The 18,877-nt window shown below is 53.8% G+C and overlaps 8 non-coding genes and 1 pseudogene across 8 annotated transcripts; 4 read left to right on the forward strand and 5 right to left on the reverse strand.

Moving 5' to 3' along the window:
• Positions 1 to 680: 680 nt before the first annotated feature.
• LOC138231539 (U1 spliceosomal RNA) lies at positions 681 to 844 on the reverse strand. Its single transcript, XR_011186786.1, has one exon. It is a non-coding gene; the product is annotated as a U1 spliceosomal RNA (small nuclear RNA).
• Positions 845 to 2,631: 1,787 nt separating this feature from the next.
• On the forward strand, positions 2,632 to 2,750 carry LOC138231520 (5S ribosomal RNA). Its single transcript, XR_011186768.1, has one exon. It is a non-coding gene; the product is annotated as a 5S ribosomal RNA (ribosomal RNA).
• Positions 2,751 to 3,386: 636 nt separating this feature from the next.
• On the reverse strand, positions 3,387 to 3,556 carry LOC138231399 (U1 spliceosomal RNA). Its single transcript, XR_011186653.1, has one exon. It is a non-coding gene; the product is annotated as a U1 spliceosomal RNA (small nuclear RNA).
• Positions 3,557 to 10,495: 6,939 nt separating this feature from the next.
• On the forward strand, positions 10,496 to 10,614 carry LOC138231521 (5S ribosomal RNA). The gene has a single exon (XR_011186769.1). It is a non-coding gene; the product is annotated as a 5S ribosomal RNA (ribosomal RNA).
• A 635-nt stretch (positions 10,615 to 11,249) lies between these two features.
• On the reverse strand, positions 11,250 to 11,413 carry LOC138231548 (U1 spliceosomal RNA). Its single transcript, XR_011186795.1, has one exon. It is a non-coding gene; the product is annotated as a U1 spliceosomal RNA (small nuclear RNA).
• Positions 11,414 to 13,197: 1,784 nt separating this feature from the next.
• Positions 13,198 to 13,316, forward strand: LOC138231398 (5S ribosomal RNA). The gene has a single exon (XR_011186652.1). It is a non-coding gene; the product is annotated as a 5S ribosomal RNA (ribosomal RNA).
• A 635-nt stretch (positions 13,317 to 13,951) lies between these two features.
• LOC138231382 (U1 spliceosomal RNA) lies at positions 13,952 to 14,115 on the reverse strand. The gene has a single exon (XR_011186641.1). It is a non-coding gene; the product is annotated as a U1 spliceosomal RNA (small nuclear RNA).
• A 1,770-nt stretch (positions 14,116 to 15,885) lies between these two features.
• On the forward strand, positions 15,886 to 15,994 carry LOC138231535 (5S ribosomal RNA; annotated as a pseudogene).
• Positions 15,995 to 16,629: 635 nt separating this feature from the next.
• LOC138231400 (U1 spliceosomal RNA) lies at positions 16,630 to 16,799 on the reverse strand. Its single transcript, XR_011186654.1, has one exon. It is a non-coding gene; the product is annotated as a U1 spliceosomal RNA (small nuclear RNA).
• Positions 16,800 to 18,877: the final 2,078 nt, after the last annotated feature.

Genomic DNA, 18,877 nt, shown 5'->3' on the forward strand with positions numbered 1-18,877 from the left:
GTTTTACATCTCATCCAAAAGACAGCGCCCTTTTACAACACAGCATCTCCGTCAATATACTGGGGCATTGGGACCCGCACAGACCTCAGGGTGAGCGCCCCCCCGCCGGCACCATTAACACCACTTCCAGCTGGAAGCTTTGTTTTTCCCTGTAGCTCACCCTCATCCGGGTACTGACCTGGCTAACAAATGCTTAGCTTCAGTGGGTTTTCAGTTGCGAGTTGCAAGGGGATGCAAGTGATGGAGCCGCTCGCTGCAAAAGCCACTGCATTGGCCAGGAATCGAACCCGAGCCTCCCGCGTGGCAGGCGAGAATTCTACCACTGAACCACCAATGCTCAGTGCCTGAGCCTTGAAAAAAGACGCTTTTTTGGTGCTCTGTGCAAAAAGCGTCGACATCTGCTTCCAGCTGCAAAATGCCATCCGCGGACGCTGAAGAATTTATTTATTTAGACACCGCTCAGAATCCCCTGTAAGATTCTCCCTCAGTTCCGTTGTGCAGTGCTTTACCTCTTTCAAAAGGCTTCACTTTCCTAGTCACATTCCAAGGCTTATCGAACCCGGGCTCTTTCCTCCAGCGGTATAGTATTGCAGTGAGACCGTGTTGAACCGGGATCCTTCCGCAGCCACGCAGCTCGTGGTGTCCTAACCCTCCCGTATCTGATTTTGGACCAAGCACATCAGGGGAGAGCGCGAACGCAGTCCCCCACTACCAGAAATTATGCAGTCGAGATTCCCACATTTGGGGAATTCGCAGGGGTCAGCACAGCCGGAGTGCAATGGCCGAGCCTCGCCCTGGGTGAACCTCCTTCTTGATCAAGGTATCTCCCCTGCCAGGTAAGTATGAGTTAAACAGGCCCTGCAAGCGGCCCGCACCCACAGCACAAATCGCGCAGCCTAGGCCACCTCCTCGCCCCGCACGCCACCGCCTCCTGCTGGGCCCACTCTTTCACACACTCACACGCCACACTAACACTCAAAAGTGTGGGCAAAACGAGAAAACGAGCGCGCCGTTTCCTACACATCTGCAGTCGCCGTTGCGCATTCGCAGCATGTCCCGGGATGCAATTCGGCCTCATTTGCATAACTCCAGACCGGCAGATCGCCACGCAAGCTCGCGACGTGCGCCTGCCACACACCGAACAAACCTTTTCAGCAATTTCCAAAAAACGGGCCTGCTCGCCTGCCCACAAGGCTCCGTCTCTTACCTGCTCTCCAGAGCCTGCTGCCTTCTGTGCTTTTCTCTCGGCACCGCTGCAGTGCACACAACTCCTGCAGCGGGAGGGGGGGAGAAAGTTCCCGCGCTCCGCCGCAGGGAAGGCTCGCTCCGTGTGCACACGTCCTTTCGATGCCAGTCCAACAAGTGCTCCGCATTAGCTGCGTCGGGGCTCCGGCGTGTCGCACCTCACCTCACCTCGCACTGCCCCCTCCTTGAATGTCTGCCGCTGGGCATGCCCCGCTCTCCTCCGCCTTATCTTATCGCGTGTGAGCACCGACAATGGCCACAATGCCGGGGAATGGCACCTGTAAAGTGTTAATTGGGGCACAGGAACAGCCCGTCTCGTCTCGGGGGGTTCGGCTTCAGAGACAATACAGCAAACACAGCGGGGCGGGGGAAGAAGACGACACCACACATGCGGGTACATTCAGCTCCGGCGGGAACGAGACATTTGTCGGTCTTTTCAAGTGCCGAGAGCCGAGCAATCCTTCACTTGTATCGTTTCTCCCTGGTGACTAGATCTGGCCCTGCGACTCTCGACTGGGCTCACCCCCGGGGCAGCCCAGCAGGTGTGAGCATGTCCGGCACCCGGATAGGAGATTCCACCCCGGAAAAGCTCCGGTTGCTGCTGCTCCTGCAAGAGGTGTGACTGGGACCAGTAGGGAGCGCTCACCCTGCGGGCTGTGTGGCTCTCTTACGCCCCAGCCTCCTGATGGCGACACTCTGCTGCACAAACAGAGGTCAAACCGAGGTCCCGACCCTCCTTGGCCATTAGGAAACCCCAGGGCGTCTCTCAAAAAGAGACGCCGGGGGTGTCCCTCTGGTGTTAGTGCTCCCCTTTACCCATCAGTCGGGGTCTCCTCCTAATCCCCGTCTCACCTGTAACAATCAATGACGAGGCCCCCCTGTCCGTGAGATTTAGTACTCGCGCAAGAGACCGGGGGCAGAGCGCGAACGCGGTCCCCCGCCCCCCACAAAGTGCGCGCTCCGGGTTCCCTCTCGGGGCCCTGCAACACAGCGGAAGGGCAGCGAGAAGGAGCCTCTTGCTCTGATGCCGCAAGGCCACAAGAGGGCGGAGGCGCCGCGCGCCCGGCCGACGTGTTGGACCGGTGCGCTTTACGTGCTGAATTAAACACGCGAAAGCCCCGAAATGTTTCCAGAGTGCTGTGCACTGGAGGTTTTTGTCTGGTGAAGACTTGCCTGGTGCTCCTCCGTGCAGATTGTTTGTCCTCCTCCAGTGCGGGACGAGTCAACACAAGGGAGCGCATTCGCCAACATCCAGGCACGCAATGCGATTTGGAAAGCAGCTCCTTTCCAAAGAGTTGCACACGAACGATCCTTCAGTCCCGCTCGGGGGGCACGGAACCCCCGCCACACACAGCTTCAAGTAGCGAGTCAGGCGCCGGGGCTTTCGCTTACGGCCACACCACCCTGAACACGCCCGATCTCGTCTGATCTTGGAAGCTAAGCAGCGTCGGGCCTGGTTAGTACTTGGATGGGAGACTGCCTGGGAATACCAGGTGCTGTAAGCTTTTGCTCTCCCGGCCAGCAGGGGTCGCCGTTGGTGCCGTAGGCTTTGGGAGGAAAACCTGCAGGATGGAAAGGTGATCTATAGCCTCATCTCTAGAGATGTTTTGTTGCTGTGGCATGTGTGTGACCCATATTCAAAAAAAAAAACCCGTCTGTAAAACGAATATCGAAGCTGCCTCTAAATCTGCAAATGAAGATGAGTCGATAAACCACTCGTTTTTCGTATAACTAGACATATATTCATTTGTTACCGATTTCATTCATTGAGCACGGATACAATAGAGGTACAGCCATTCACTGTTTGACATGTCTGCACTGGTACAGAACCGAGCAATCAGAAAACGGGTGAAACTGTCTTTAGACTCAGCATACAGTACCGAGGCCCCCCATGACCAAATAAAGGCTAACCTCGATAATCAGCCTAAAGAACGCAGACTACAGCAAAACGACTGACTTTGAAAAGGGAATGAACGTCCGGAAGGAGTAGTGGAACTAGCTTGAGATGCTTCTCCGGACCCCTAACTAAAAGCCAGCGAGAACCAGCAGCGGCGTCCACTCCTGTCGAACCGGGATCCTTCCGCAGCCACGCAGCTCGTGGTGTCCTAACCCTCCCGTATCTGATTTTGGACCAAGCACATCAGGGGAGAGCGCGAACGCAGTCCCCCACTTCTAGAAATTATGCAGTCGAGATTCCCACATTTGGGGAATTCGCAGGGGTCAACACAGCCGGAGTGCAATGGCCGAGCCTCGCCCTGGGTGAACCGATTTCGATTTTTAAGAACTTTATTTTCTTTTCACAAAAAAATACAGGAAATCACAAATCAGAAAGCTTTACATTAATATACATACTTAAAACAGTATATATGATCACATCTCATTACATTTTGACACGGTAACAGTTACATAGCAACAATTTTCTTTTTTTCTGGTGCAAATCACATTCTTTATTTAAACATGATAATGTTTTTCACATTTTCTTGAGATGTTGACCTATGCTCTCTATTTCCCACAGATTTTCTGCTTCCTCCCTCCCTTCTCTCCACAGGTCTCTGAGGTAATAGTTCTCTCGGGTGATGAACAGGGCCAGGCTACCTGCTGCCTTGACTGGGACCTCGATGCCTTTGAACAGCCCCATGTTCCTCACTCTCCACAGGGCGTCTTTCCCACTGTTCACCACGGCCCAGATCCTGTCAAACACGTCAGGAGGAAGCTTGACAGGAGAGATGCCGTATCTAACGAAAGCAGCGGTCAGGGTAAATTGGGGCGAGAGAGCCTGCAACCAATCTTCAAACTGGGCCCAGAAGGCCTTAGCAAAAAAGCAGGACCACAGGAGATGGGTCACAGTCTCCTCCTCGCCGCAGCCCACCCTAACGCAGCGAGGGCTGGGGGTGAGGCCCCTACGGTACAAGAAAGTTCGTACCGGTAAGCACTGGTGGACGACACTCCAGGCTAAATCTCTGTGAATGTTGCACAGAAATTTAGAGGATGTGTGTTTCCACACCTTCCTTGTTTGGGCTGATGTTAAAATGCCCACAGGGGTCTGCCTATTGTTCTGGGGTGCTACGAAATCTTCCAGTTTTTGGACGCTGACATCTCGGAGGGGAATATGGCCAATTGGGTGAGATCTTAGAAAACTTTTAACTGTCCCATAAATTGCAGGGCATGTGTCAGAGAGTGGGACGTCCAGCTTGGGTCTGACACCCCACACTCTGAACACCTCCCTACCTACCCAGAGCCTGGAAAAATAAGTCCAGGTACGCGCTGCAGGTGCTGTTGCAAAGCCTCTCAGCACAGAGGCCAGGAAAATGCACAGCAGCTTCGTAGCAATATCTGGGACAGACTTCCCCCCTGAGGGTAGCGGCCTGTACATTATTTCCCTTCTGAGTCTTTCCTGCTTCCCACCCCATAGAAATTGAAACATCAATCTCCTCAGCACCGCCGCAACACGGTGTGGGATTGGGAAGGTAGAAGCCAGAAAATTCAAGACAGGCAAGAGCTCGGCTTTGATGACCAGCACCTTCCCTGTCATGGTGAGGTCTCGGTCCTTCCATTGCATCAGTTTTTTGTTTAAGATTGGCAATTTGTTCTGCCAATTTACTGTTCCCATCTCTTCTCCAAAATACACCCCCAGGACCTTAATTCTCTTCTCTTGCAGCCTGAGATCATGTCCTTCTTTTGGCTCCCTCCAGTTCTGATAAAAAATCTCACTCTTAGATGTGTTAATTTTTGCGGAGGAAGCCAAAGAGAACCGATCACAGCACTGCAGAGCTCTGCTAATTGAGGCATTGTCAGAGAGGAGCAGGGTGACGTCATCCATGTATAGAGACGTCTTTACCTCTCCTCCCCCACTTCCAGGCACTGGTATCCCATTAATGGCCTGATCCTGGCGCAAGGCACAGGCTAAGGGCTCCATAGCCAAAACGAATAACAAGGGGGATAATGGGCAGCCCTGCCTCACCCCTGAACAGACTTCAAAGGTGCGTGATCTATTGCCATTAACCATGACTCTGCTGTTGCTACCTGTGTACAGCAGGTTAATCCACTTTCTCATGATGGGGCCAAACTTCATGTGCTCAAGTACCGATGTTAAGTACTGCCGGTTTAGGCGGTCAAAGGCCTTTTCTAGGTCTACACCTAAAATGCACAGAGGGAGGGAGCGATCCTCAGAGTACAGACAGACATCCCTCAACAAGGCCAGGTTGTCGCTCATCAGGCGTCCTGCTATCCCACAAGTCTGTTCTTTCCCTACCAGTGAGGCCACTACATTTTGTAGGCGCAGGAAAAGGGCTTTGGACAGGATCTTAGTGTCCACGCCTAACAGGCTGAGGGGTCTCCAGTTCTTTATGTCATTTTTTGCTCCTTTCTTAAACAAGAGAGAGATAGTGCCTTCTCTTAAGGAGTCAGGCAGCAATTCTGTCTTGTAGCTTTCCTCGAATAGGAGCAGTAGCGGATCCTGAAGCAGATCCCAAAAGGTGCAATAAAATTCTTTAGGGAGCCCGTCAGCACCCGGAGTTTTCCCCTTCTGTAAGCTCTCCATAGCCTGTCTCAGCTCTTCTACTGTCAAATCCCTCTCAAGTACTTCCCTATCTTCTTCACTCAAAATGTTTTCTAGCTTTGAGGTAAAAAAATGAATATCTTCATCCTTTACCTCTGTAGAGCTGTACAGTCTTGAGTAGAAGGCCTCGGTGCAGGAGAGGATAGCACTCGGCTCTGTTCTCTCTCGTCCCTCCTCATCAACTACACTTTCCATGACAGTCTTGGAGCCTACCACTTTCCTGAAAAAGAAGCGAGTACACTTCTCATTTTCTTCCAAGAACTGCACTCTGCTTCTTAACAGCACTCCTCGACTACTTTCTTCGGCTATGCTCCGGATGTCCTTTTTTAAAAGGGCGATATCCTCGAGCACATCGAAGCCACTGTGCAGCATCGTGTAGAGACGCTGCAGCTGCCTCTGTTTCCTGGCTAGCACTCCTCTCCGTCTGGCAGCAGCCTTCCTTCCCTCAGCCATGAAAAAGGCCTTTGTCCTCACCTTCACCTCCTCCCACCACTCTCCTACTGACCCGTACAGACACTGCAAGGACAGCCACTGTGATAGTTTCTCCTTGTAGCGGGATACTACCCCCTCGTTCTCTAGCAGCTTTGTGTTGAGTTTCCAGAGGCCTGGGCCAAAGACAGTCCCGCCCTGGAGTTCCACTCTACACCCTAAAGCCTGATGATCTGAGAAGAAGACAGGCTGAAGAGTGACCCCAACAACTTTCACTCTCTCTGAGACAAAGCAATAGTCAATTCTGGAGCTGCTATTCCTCCCTGACCATGTATATCCTGCTGTTGTGGGATATATACATCTATATGTGTCTGAGAGTTTAAAGTCTTGAACTAAGTTTTGCAGGGCCAGTGAGCTGGAATCCAATTTTATCGGCGAGCTAGACTGCCTGTCTGTGTGCTCTAAGATACAATTAAAATCCCCTCCCACTATCACGTCTGTGCTGCATAACAATAGGGGGGAGAGTGCCTTGAGTAGCTCCACCCTTCCTCCTACGTCAGTAGGGCAATACACATTGATTAGCCGCAGGTTAACGGTCCCCCATTCCACATCCACACACAGCAACCTGCCATCTATGACCCTCTGAATACTTTTCAATTTGAATGCCCATCCTTTGAAAAGAATGGCCACGCCAGAGGCTCTGTTGTTATTGTCCCCTGACCAAACAGAAGGCCCTTTATCCCACCTATCTTCGAAACTTTTATACCTCTCTTGATAGGCTAAAGCACACTCCTGCAACATCAACACATCTCCCTCTCTCTGCTGGAGGTAATCAAAGACAGACTGGCATTTAACTCTGTCATTGATACCTCTTGTGTTAAGAGAAATTATGTTAAGAGCCATATTACATAAGAAAGTGGAACCAGTCTTTACAAAACACATTTCTCTTCGGTCTCACCTGTTACCTTTTTCTTTTTCTTTTTCTTCTTACCAATTTCCTGCCAGCCATCCTCTGAATGAGCCTTCATCAGGGTGGCAGCAGTAAAAGCGTTCACAGAGTCCATTTCAAGGAAGGGGGTAGAGGGAGAGGTGGAGAGGTTCCAGCTGTCCCCATCGCCATGCTCTCCTTCCTCCTCGCTCGGGGAGAAAACAGAGTCATTTTTTCTTTTCCTCAAGTCCAGCTCCTGGGAGCACTGAGGGGAAAGGGGTGCAGCCGATGCACCAGTCTCCTCTTCCCCCTCACCCACCAGCTGCTGCAGATCCTCCGTGATGGACTGGATGGAGGAGAGGAGGGCATCTGTAGCACTTGCAGAGTCTGAGAAAAGCAGCTCCGCTGAATCCTGGGTATCCTCGCTGGACCCGCTCCACCGGGGGGCCCCACACTGGCCCTCGTTCTGAGGAGCAGGAGTGGGGGAGGGGTCCTCGCTGTTCTCGGGGGTTTTCAAACCCTCGTGCTTGTCTGGTGCAGTCTGCGGATGTGGGGGCGTAGTGGATTTCTCTTCCACCAGCCCCGGAGCCACAGCAGGACTGATCCTGGCTGGAGGCTGAGAGTCTTTGTCCAACAAGGGTTCTTTGTTTGACTTGTTGTTTGCTTTGGATTTTCGGGCCGGTTTGGCTGAAACAAGCACTGCCTCATCCTTTCTCATTTTGAGTTTATTGGCGTAGGCGTGAGGGCAGTTCTTAAAAACGTGTCCTTCCGAGCCACATAAATTGCACTTTGGCAGCATTGAACAGTCAGAGGCTAAATGTCCCTGTTTGCCACAGGTCTTGCAGCATTTCACAGTGCAGGACGATGCCAGGTGTCCCACAGCACCACAGCGCCGACACACCTTTGGTTGTCCCACATAAAACACATAGCCATTGCAGGCGCCCAGCCGGATTGTAGAGGGCAGGTGCCTTAAGCCTCCATTTACGCTGTCCGGTAGCAAGCGAACCTCGAATTTCCTTGCTCCTGTTTTTATACCATCAACATCTCTAACCTCAGTTCCATGGTGGACGGTGCAGTACTGGTTAAGCCAGGTGTGAATGTCCTCCGTCTTTGCCAGTTCCGAGAACATAACAACATGCACCGTTTTCCTCTCTCTCTGTGTCAGAGGCTGCAAGTTGATCTTCTCAAGTGCAGGAACTTTGCCTCTTTTTGCCTCAAACACATCCACGCATTGTTCAAACAGAGGATAGGTAGCAAATACAACCTCAAATGCTTTCTGACCTGGGAGAGCGAAGATGAAATCCAAGTGCCGAGGTTCAAAGCCAAGTTCCTTCTGTAACACTTTTCTGCTGAACTGCATACGATCCATGAAGAGGTCATCCAAGAGCTCAAAACGTACAGCATTCTTACGGGATCCAAAGGTTGCCATTTCAAACACCGCAAATCGAACACTGCTTCCAACAAAAGAAAAACAATCCAACTACTCCACCTACAGGCTGATCAAGGTATCTCCCCTGCCAGGTAAGTATGAGTTAAACAGGCCCCTGCAAGCGGCCCGCACCCACAGCACAAATCGCGCAGCCTAGGCCACCTCCTCGCCCCGCACGCCACCGCCTCCTGCTGGGCCCACTCTTTCACACACTCACACGCCACACTAACACTCAAAAGTGTGGGCAAAACGAGAAAACGAGCGGCCGTTTCCTACACATCTGCAGTCGCCGTTGCGCATTCGCAGCATGTCCCGGGATGCAATTCGGCCTCATTTGCATAACTCCAGACCGGCAGATCGCCACGCAAGCTCGCAACGTGCGCCTGCCACACACCGAACAAACCTTTTCAGCAATTTCCAAAAAACGGGCCTGCTCGCCTGCCCACAAGGCTCCGTCTCTTACCTGCTCTCCAGAGCCTGCTGCCTTCTGTGCTTTTCTCTCGGCACCGCTGCAGTGCACACAACTCCTGCAGCGGGAGGGGGGGAGAAAGTTCCCGCGCTCCGCCGCAGGGAAGGCTCGCTCCGTGCGCACACGTCCTTTCGATGCCAGTCCAACAAGTGCTCCGCATTAGCTGCGTCGGGGCTCCGGCGTGTCGCACCTCACCTCACCTCGCACTGCCCCCTCCTTGAATGTCTGCCGCTGGGCATGCCCCGCTCTCCTCCGCCTTATCTAATCGCGTGTGAGCACCGACAATGGCCACAATGCCGGGGAATGGCACCTGTAAAGTGTTAATTGGGGCACAGGAACAGCCCATCTCGTCTCGGGGGGGCCGGCTTCAGAGACAATACAGCAAACACAGCGGGGCGGGGGAAGAAGACGACACCACACATGCGGGTACATTCAGCTCCGGCGGGAACGAGACATTTGTCGGTCTTTTCAAGTGCCGAGAGCCGAGCAATCCTTCACTTGTATCGTTTCTCCCCGGTGACTAGATCTGGCCCTGCGACTCTCGACTGGGCTCACCCCCGGGGCAGCCCAGCAGGTGTGAGCCTGGCCGGCACCCGGATGGGAGATTCCACCCCGGAAAAGCTCCGGTTGCTGCTGCTCCTGCAAGAGGTGTGACTGGGACCAGTAGGGAGCGCTCACCCTGCGGGCTGTGTGGCTCTCTTACGCCCCAGCCTCCTGATGGCGACACTCTGCTGCACAAACAGGCACCGTCCTTCGGGGGAGGCGTCAAACCGAGGTCCCGACCCTCCTTGGCCATTAGGAAACCCCAGGGCGTCTCTCAAAAAGAGACGCCGGGGGTGTCCCTCTGGTGTTAGTGCTCCCCTTTACCCATCAGTCGGGGTCTCCTCCTAATCCCCGTCTCACCTGTAACAATCAATGACAAGGCCCCCCTGTCCGTGAGATTTAGTACTCGCGCAAGAGACCGGGGGCAGAGCGCGAACGCGGTCCCCCGCCCCCCACAAAGTGCGCGCTCCGGGTTCCCTCTCGGGGCCCTGCAACACAGCGGAAGGGCAGCGAGAAGGAGCCTCTTGCTCTGATGCCACAAGGCCACAAGAGGGCGGAGGCGCCGCGCGCCCGGCCGACGTGTTGGACCGGTGCGCTTTACGTGCTGAAATAAACACGCGAAAGCCCCGAAATGTTTCCAGAGTGCTGTGCACTGGAGGTTTTTGTCTGGTGAAGACTTGCCTGGTGCTCCTCCGTGCAGATTGTTTGTCCTCCTCCAGTGCGGGACGAGTCAACACAAGGGAGCGCATTCGCCAATATCCAGGCACGCAATGCGATTTGGAAAGCAGCTCCTTTCCAAAGAGTTGCACACGAACGATCCTTCAGTCCCGCTCGGGGGGCACGGAACCCCCGCCACACACAGCTTCAAGTAGCGAGTCAGGCGCCGGGGCTTTCGCTTACGGCCACACCACCCTGAACACGCCCGATCTCGTCTGATCTTGGAAGCTAAGCAGCGTCGGGCCTGGTTAGTACTTGGATGGGAGACTGCCTGGGAATACCAGGTGCTGTAAGCTTTTGCTCTCCCGGCCAGCAGGGGTCGCCGTTGGTGCCGTAGGCTTTGGGAGGAAAACCTGCAGGATGGAAAGGTGATCTATAGCCTCATCTCTAGAGATGTTTTGTTGCTGTGGCATGTGTGTGACCCATATTCAAAAAAAAAACCCGTCTGTAAAACGAATATCGAAGCTGCCTCTAAATCTGCAAATGAAGATGAGTCGATAAACCACTCGTTTTTCGTATAACTAGACATATATTCATTTGTTACCGATTTCATTCATTGAGCATGGATACAGTAGAGGTACAGCCATTCACTGTTTGACATGTCTGCACTGGTACAGAACCGAGCAATCAGAAAACGGGTGAAACTGTCTTTAGACTCAGCATACAGTACCGAGGCCCCCCATGACCAAATAAAGGCTAACCTGGATAATCAGCCTAAAGAACGCAGACTACAGCAAAACGACTGACTTTGAAAAGGGAATGAACGTCCGGAAGGAGTAGTGGAACTAGCTTGAGATGCTTCTCCGGACCCCTAACTAAAAGCCAGCGAGAACCAGCAGCGGCGTCCACTCCTGTCGAACCGGGATCCTTCCGCAGCCACGCAGCTCGTGGTGTCCTAACCCTCCCGTATCTGATTTTGGACCAAGCACATCAGGGGAGAGCGCGAACGCAGTCCCCCACTACCAGAAATTATGCAGTCGAGATTCCCACATTTGGGGAATTCGCAGGGGTCAGCACAGCTGGAGTGCAATGGCCGAGCCTCGCCCTGGGTGAACCTCCTTCTTGATCAAGGTATCTCCCCTGCCAGGTAAGTATGAGTTAAACAGGCCCCTGCAAGCGGCCCGCACCCACAGCACAAATCGCGCAGCCTAGGCCACCTCCTCACCCCGCACGCCACCGCCTCCTGCTGGGCCCACTCTTTCACACACTCACACGCCACACTAACACTCAAAAGTGTGGGCAAAACGAGAAAACGAGCGCGCTGTTTCCTACACATCTGCAGTCGCCGTTGCGCATTCGCAGCATGTGGATGCAATTCGGCCTCATTTGCATAACTCCAGACCGGCAGATCGCCACGCAAGTTCGCGACGTGCGCCTGCCACACACCGAACAAACCTTTTCAGCAATTTCCAAAAAACGGGCCTGCTCGCCTGCCCACAAGGCTCCGTCTCTTACCTGCTCTCCAGAGCCTGCTGCCTTCTGTGCTTTTCTCTCGGCACCGCTGCAGTGCACACAACTCCTGCAGCGGGAGGGGGGGAGAAAGTTCCCACGCTCCGCCGCAGGGAAGGCTCGCTCCGTGCGCACACGTCCTTTCGATGCCAGTCCAACAAGTGCTCCGCATTAGCTGCGTCGGGGCTCCGGCGTGTCGCACCTCACCTCACCTCGCCCTACCCCCTCCTTGAATGTCTGCCGCTGGGCATGCCCCGCTCTCCTCCGCCTTATCTTATCGCGTGTGAGCACCGACAATGGCCACAATGCCGGGGAATGGCACCTGTAAAGTGTTAATTGGGGCACAGGAACAGCCCGTCTCGTCTCGGGGGGGCCGGCTTCAGAGACAATACAGCAAACACAGCGGGGCGGGGGAAGAAGACGACACCACACATGCGGGTACATTCAGCTCCGGCGGGAACGAGACATTTGTCGGTCTTTTCAAGTGCCGAGAGCTGAGCAATCCTTCACTTGTATCGTTTCTCCCCGGTGACTAGATCTGGCCCTGCGACTCTCGACTGGGCTCACTCCCGGGGCAGCCCAGCAGGTGTGAGCATGTCCGGCACCCGGATAGGAGATTCCACCCCGGAAAAGCTCCGGTTGCTGCTGCTCCTGCAAGAGGTGTGACTGGGACCAGTAGGGAGCGCTCACCCTGCGGGCTGTGTGGCTCTCTTACGCCCCAGCCTCCTGATGGCGACACTCTGCTGCACAAACAGAGGTCAAACCGAGGTCCCGACCCTCCTTGGACATTAGGAAACCCCAGGGCGTCTCTCAAAAAGAGACGCCGGGGGTGTCCCTCTGGTGTTAGTGCTCCCCTTTACCCATCAGTCGGGGTCTCCTCCTAATCCCCGTCTCACCTGTAACAATCAATGACGAGGCCCCCCTGTCCGTGAGATTTAGTACTCGCGCAAGAGACCGGGGGCAGAGCGCGAACGCGGTCCCCCGCCCCCCACAAAGTGCGCGCTCCGGGTTCCCTCTCGGGGCCCTGCAACACAGCGGAAGGGCAGCGAGAAAGAGCCTCTTGCTCTGACGCCGCAAGGCCACAAGAGGGCGGAGGCGCCGCGCGCCCGGCCGACGTGTTGGACCGGTGCGCTTTACGTGCTGAAATAAACACGCGAAAGCCCCGAAATGTTTCCAGAGTGCTGTGCACTGGAGGTTTTTGTCTGGTGAAGACTTGCCTGGTGCTCCTCCGTGCAGATTGTTTGTCCTCCTCCAGTGCGGGACGAGCCAACACAAGGGAGCGCATTCGCCAACATCCAGGCACGCAATGCGATTTGGAAAGCAGCTCCTTTCCAAAGAGTTGCACACGAACGATCCTTCAGTCCCGCTCGGGGGGCACGGAACCCCCGCCACACACAGCTTCAAGTAGCGAGTCAGGCGCCGGGGCTTTCGCTTACGGCCACACCACCCTGAACACGCCCGATCTCGTCTGATCTCGGAAGCTAAGCAGCGTCGGGCCTGGTTAGTACTTGGATGGGAGACTGCCTGGGAATACCAGGTGCTGTAAGCTATTGCTCTCCCGGCCAGCAGGGGTCGCCGTTGGTGCCGTAGGCTTTGGGAGGAAAACCTGCAGGATGGAAAGGTGATCTATAGCCTCATCTCTAGAGATGTTTTGTTGCTGTGGCATGTGTGTGACCCATATTCAAAAAAAAAACCCGTCTGTAAAACGAATATCGAAGCTGCCTCTAAATCTGCAAATGAAGATGAGTCGATAAACCACTCGTTTTTCGTATAACTAGACATATATTCATTTGTTACCGATTTCATTCATTGAGCATGGATACAGTAGAGGTACAGCCATTCACTGTTTGACATGTCTGCACTGGTACAGAACCGAGCAATCAGAAAACGGGTGAAACTGTCTTTAGACTCAGCATACAGTACCGAGGCCCCCCATGACCAAATAAAGGCTAACCTCGATAATCAGCCTAAAGAACGCAGACTACAGCAAAACGACTGACTTTGAAAAGGGAATGAACGTCCGGAAGGAGTAGTGGAACTAGCTTGAGATGCTTCTCCGGACCCCTAACTAAAAGCCAGCGAGAACCAGCAGCGGCGTCCACTCCTGTCGAACCGGGATCCTTCCGCAGCCACGCAGCTCGTGGTGTCCTAACCCTCCCGTATCTGATTTTGGACAAAGCACATCAGGGGAGAGCGCGAACGCAGTCCCCCACTACCAGAAATTATGCAGTCGAGATTCCCACATTTGGGGAATTCGCAGGGGTCAGCACAGCTGGAGTGCTATGGCCGAGCCTCGCCCTGGGTGAACCTCCTTCTTGATCAAGGTATCTCCCCTGCCAGGTAAGTATGAGTTAAACAGGCCCCTGCAAGCGGGCCGCACCCACAGCACAAATCGCGCAGCCTAGGCCACCTCCTCACCCCGCACGCCACCGCCTCCTGCTGGGCCCACTCTTTCACACACTCACACGCCACACTAACACTCAAAAGTGTGGGCAAAACGAGAAAACGAGCGCGCCGTTTCCTACACATCTGCAGTCGCCGTTGCGCATTCGCAGCATGTGGATGCAATTCGGCCTCATTTGCATAACTCCAGACCGGCAGATCGCCACGCAAGTTCGCGACGTGCGCCTGCCACACACCGAACAAACCTTTTCAGCAATTTCCAAAAAACGGGCCTGCTCGCCTGCCCACAAGGCTCCGTCTCTTACCTGCTCTCCAGGTCTGCTGCCTTCTGTGCTTTTCTCTCGGCACCGCTGCAGTGCACACAACTCCTGCAGCGGGAGGGGGGGAGAAAGTTCCCACGCTCCGCCGCAGGGAAGGCTCGCTCCGTGCGCACACGTCCTTTCGATGCCAGTCCAACAAGTGCTCCGCATTAGCTGCGTCGGGGCTCCGGCGTGTCGCACCTCACCTCACCTCGCCCTACCCCCTCCTTGAATGTCTGCCGCTGGGCATGCCCCGCTCTCCTCCGCCTTATCTTATCGCGTGTGAGCACCGACAATGGCCACAATGCCGGGGAATGGCACCTGTAAAGTGTTAATTGGGGCACAGGAACAGCCCGTCTCGTCTCGGGGGGGCCGGCTTCAGAGACAATACAGCAAACACAGCGGGGCGGGGGAAGAAGACGACACCACACATGCGGGTACATTCAGCTCCGGCGGGAACGAGACATTTGTCGGTCTTTTCAAGTGCCGAGAGCCGAGCAATCCTTCACTTGTATCGTTTCTCGCCGGTGACTAGATCTGGCCCTGCGACTCTCGACTGGGCTCACCCCCGGGGCAGCCCAGCAGGTGTGAGCCTGGCCGGCACCCGGATAGGAGATTCCACCCCGGAAAAGCTCCGGTTGCTGCTGCTCCTGCAAGAGGTGTGACTGGGACCAGTAGGGAGCGCTCACCCTGCGGGCTGTGTGGCTCTCTTACGCCCCAGCCTCCTGATGGCGACACTCTGCTGCACAAACAGAGGTCAAACCGAGGTCCCGACCCTCCTTGGACATTAGGAAACCCCAGGGCGTCTCTCAAAAAGAGACGCCGGGGGTGTCCCTCTGGTGTTAGTGCTCCCCTTTACCCATCAGTCGGGGTCTCCTCCTAATCCCCGTCTCACCTGTAGCAATCAATGACGAGGCCCCCCTGTCCGTGAGATTTAGTACTCGCGCAAGAGACCGGGGGCAGAGCGCGAACGCGGTCCCCCGCCCCCCATAAAGTGCGCGCTCCGGGTCCTGCAACACAGCGGAAGGGCAGCGAGAAGGAGCCTCTTGCTCTGACGCCGCAAGGCCACAAGAGGGCGGAGGCGCCGCGCGCCCGGCCGACGTGTTGGACCGGTGCGCTTTACGTGCTTAAATAAACACGCGAAAGCCCCGAAATGTTTCCAGAGTGCTGTGCACTGGAGGTTTTTGTCTGGTGAAGACTTGCCTGGTGCTCCTCCGTGAAGATTGTTTGTCCTCCTCCAGTGCGGGACGAGCCAACACAAGGGAGCGCATTCGCCAACATCCAGGCACGCAATGCGATTTGGAAAGCAGCTCCTTTCCAAAGAGTTGCACACGAACGATCCTTCAGTCCCGCTCGGGGGGCACGGAACCCCCGCCACACACAGCTTCAAGTAGCGAGTCAGGCGCCGAGGCTTTCGCTTATGGCCACACCACCCTGAACACGCCTGATCTCGGAAGCTAAGCAGCGTCGGGCCTGGTTAGTACTTGGATGGGAGACTGCCTGGGAATACCAGGTGCTGTAAGCTTTTGCTCTCCCGGCCAGCAGGGGTCGCCGTTGGTGCCGTAGGCTTTGGGAGGAAAACCTGCAGGATGGAAAGGTGATCTATAGCCTCATCTCTAGAGATGTTTTGTTGCTGTGGCATGTGTGTGACCCATATTCAAAAAAAAAACCCGTCTGTAAAACGAATATCGAAGCTGCCTCTAAATCTGCAAATGAAGATGAGTCGATAAACCACTCGTTTTTCGTATAACTAGACATATATTCATTTGTTACCGATTTCATTCATTGAGCATGGATACAGTAGAGGTACAGCCATTCACTGTTTGACATGTCTGCACTGGTACAGAACCGAGCAATCAGAAAACGGGTGAAACTGTCTTTAGACTCAGCATACAGTACCGAGGCCCCCCATGACCAAATAAAGGCTAACCTCGATAATCAGCCTAAAGAACGCAGACTACAGCAAAACGACTGACTTTGAAAAGGGAATGAATGTCCGGAAGGAGTAGTGGAACTAGCTTGAGATGCTTCTCCGGACCCCTAACTAAAAGCCAGCGAGAACCAGCAGCGGCGTCCACTCCTGTCGAACCGGGATCCTTCCGCAGCCACGCAGCTCGTGGTGTCCTAACCCTCCCGTATCTGATTTTGGACCAAGCACATCAGGGGAGAGCGCGAACGCAGTCCCCCAATACCAGAAATTATGCAGTCGAGATTCCCACATTTGGGGAATTCGCAGGGGTCAGCACAGCTGGAGTGCAATGGCCGAGCCTCGCCCTGGGTGAACCGATTTCGATTTTTAAGAACTTTATTTTCTTTTCACAAAAAAATACAGGAAATCACAAATCAGAAAGCTTTACATTAATATACATACTTAAAACAGTATATATGATCACATCTCATTACATTTTGACACGGTAACAGTTACATAGCAACAATTTTCTTTTTTTCTGGTGCAAATCTCATTCTTTATTTAAACATGATAATGTTTTTCACAGTTTCTTGAGATATTGACCTATGCTCTCTATTTCCCACAGATTTTCTGCTTCCTCCCTCCCTTCTCTCCACAGATCTCTGAGGTAATAGTTCTCTCGGGTGATGAACAGGGCCAGGCTACCTGCTGCCTTGACTGGGACCTCGATGCCTTTGAACAGCCCCATGTTCCTCACTCTCCACAGGGCGTCTTTCCCACTGTTCACCACGGCCCAGATCCTGTCAAACACGTCAGGAGGAAGTTTGACAGGAGAGATGCCGTATATGACGAAAGCAGCGGTCAGGGAAAATTGGGGCGAGAGAGCCTGCAACCAATCTTCAAACTGGGCCCAGAAGGCCTTAGCAAAAAAGCAGGACCACAGGAGATGGGTCACAGTCTCCTCCTCGCCGCAGCCCACCCTAACGCAGCGAGGGCTGGGGGTGAGGCCCCTACGGTACAAGAAAGTTCGTACCGGTAAGCACTGGTGGACGACACTCCAGGCTAAATCTCTGTGAATGTTGCACAGAAATTTAGAGGATGTGTGTTTCCACACCTTCCTTGTTTGGGCTGATGTTAAAATGCCCACAGGGGTCTGCCTATTGTTCTGGGGTGCTACGAAATCTTCCAGTTTTTGGACGCTGACATCTCGGAGGGGAATATGGCCAATTGGGTGAGATCTTAGAAAACTTTTAACTGTCCCATAAATTGCAGGGCATGTGTCAGAGAGTGGGACGTCCAGCTTGGGTCTGACACCCCACACTCTGAACACCTCCCTACCTACCCAGAGCCTGGAAAAATAAGTCCAGGTACGCGCTGCAGGTGCTGTTGCAAAGCCTCTCAGCACAGAGGCCAGGAAAATGCACAGCAGCTTCGTAGCAATATCTGGGACAGACTTCCCCCCTGAGGGTAGCGGCCTGTACATTATTTCCCTTCTGAGTCTTTCCTGCTTCCCACCCCATAGAAATTGAAACATCAATTTCCTCAGCACCGCCGCAACACAGTGTGGGATTGGGAAGGTAGAAGCCAGAAAATTCAAGACAGGCAAGAGCTCGGCTTTGATGACCAGCACCTTCCCTGTCATGGTGAGGTCTCGGTCCTTCCATTGCATCAGTTTTTTGTTTAAGATTGGCAATTTGTTCTGCCAATTTACTGTTCCCATCTCTTCTCCAAAATACACCCCCAGGACCTTAATTCTCTTCTCTTGCAGCCTGAGATCATGTCCTTCTTTTGGCTCCCTCCAGTTCTGATAAAAAATCTCACTCTTAGATGTGTTAATTTTTGCGGAGGAAGCCAAAGAGAACCGATCACAGCACTGCAGAGCTCTGCTAATTGAGGCATTGTCAGAGAGGAGCAGGGTGACGTCATCCATGTATAGAGATGTCTTTACCTCTCCTCCCCCACTTCCAGGCACTGGTATCCCATTAATGGCCTGATCCTGGCGCAAGGCACAGGCTAAGGGCTCCTTAGCCAAAACGAATAACAAGGGGGATAATGGGCAGCCCTGCCTCACCCCTGAACAGACTTCAAAGGTGCGTGATCTATTGCCATTAACCATGACTCTGCTGTTGCTACCTGTGTACAGCAGGTTAATCCACTTTCTCATGATGGGGCCAAACTTCATGTGCTCAAGTACCGATGTTAAGTACTGCCGGTTTAGGCGGTCAAAGGCCTTTTCTAGGTCTACACCTAAAATGCACAGAGGGAGGGAGCGATCCTCAGAGTACAGACAGACATCCCTCAACAAGGCCAGGTTGTCGCTCATCAGGCGTCCTGCTATCCCACAAGTCTGTTCTTTCCCTACCAGTGAGGCCACTACATTTTGTAGGCGCAGGAAAAGGGCTTTGGACAGGATCTTAGTGTCCACGCCTAACAGGCTGAGGGGTCTCCAGTTCTTTATGTCATTTTTTGCTCCTTTCTTAAACAAGAGAGAGATAGTGC

Source organism: Lepisosteus oculatus, unplaced genomic scaffold (assembly GCF_040954835.1).
Source record: "Lepisosteus oculatus isolate fLepOcu1 unplaced genomic scaffold, fLepOcu1.hap2 HAP2_SCAFFOLD_60, whole genome shotgun sequence".
Classification (NCBI taxonomy): Eukaryota; Metazoa; Chordata; class Actinopteri; order Semionotiformes; family Lepisosteidae; genus Lepisosteus; species Lepisosteus oculatus.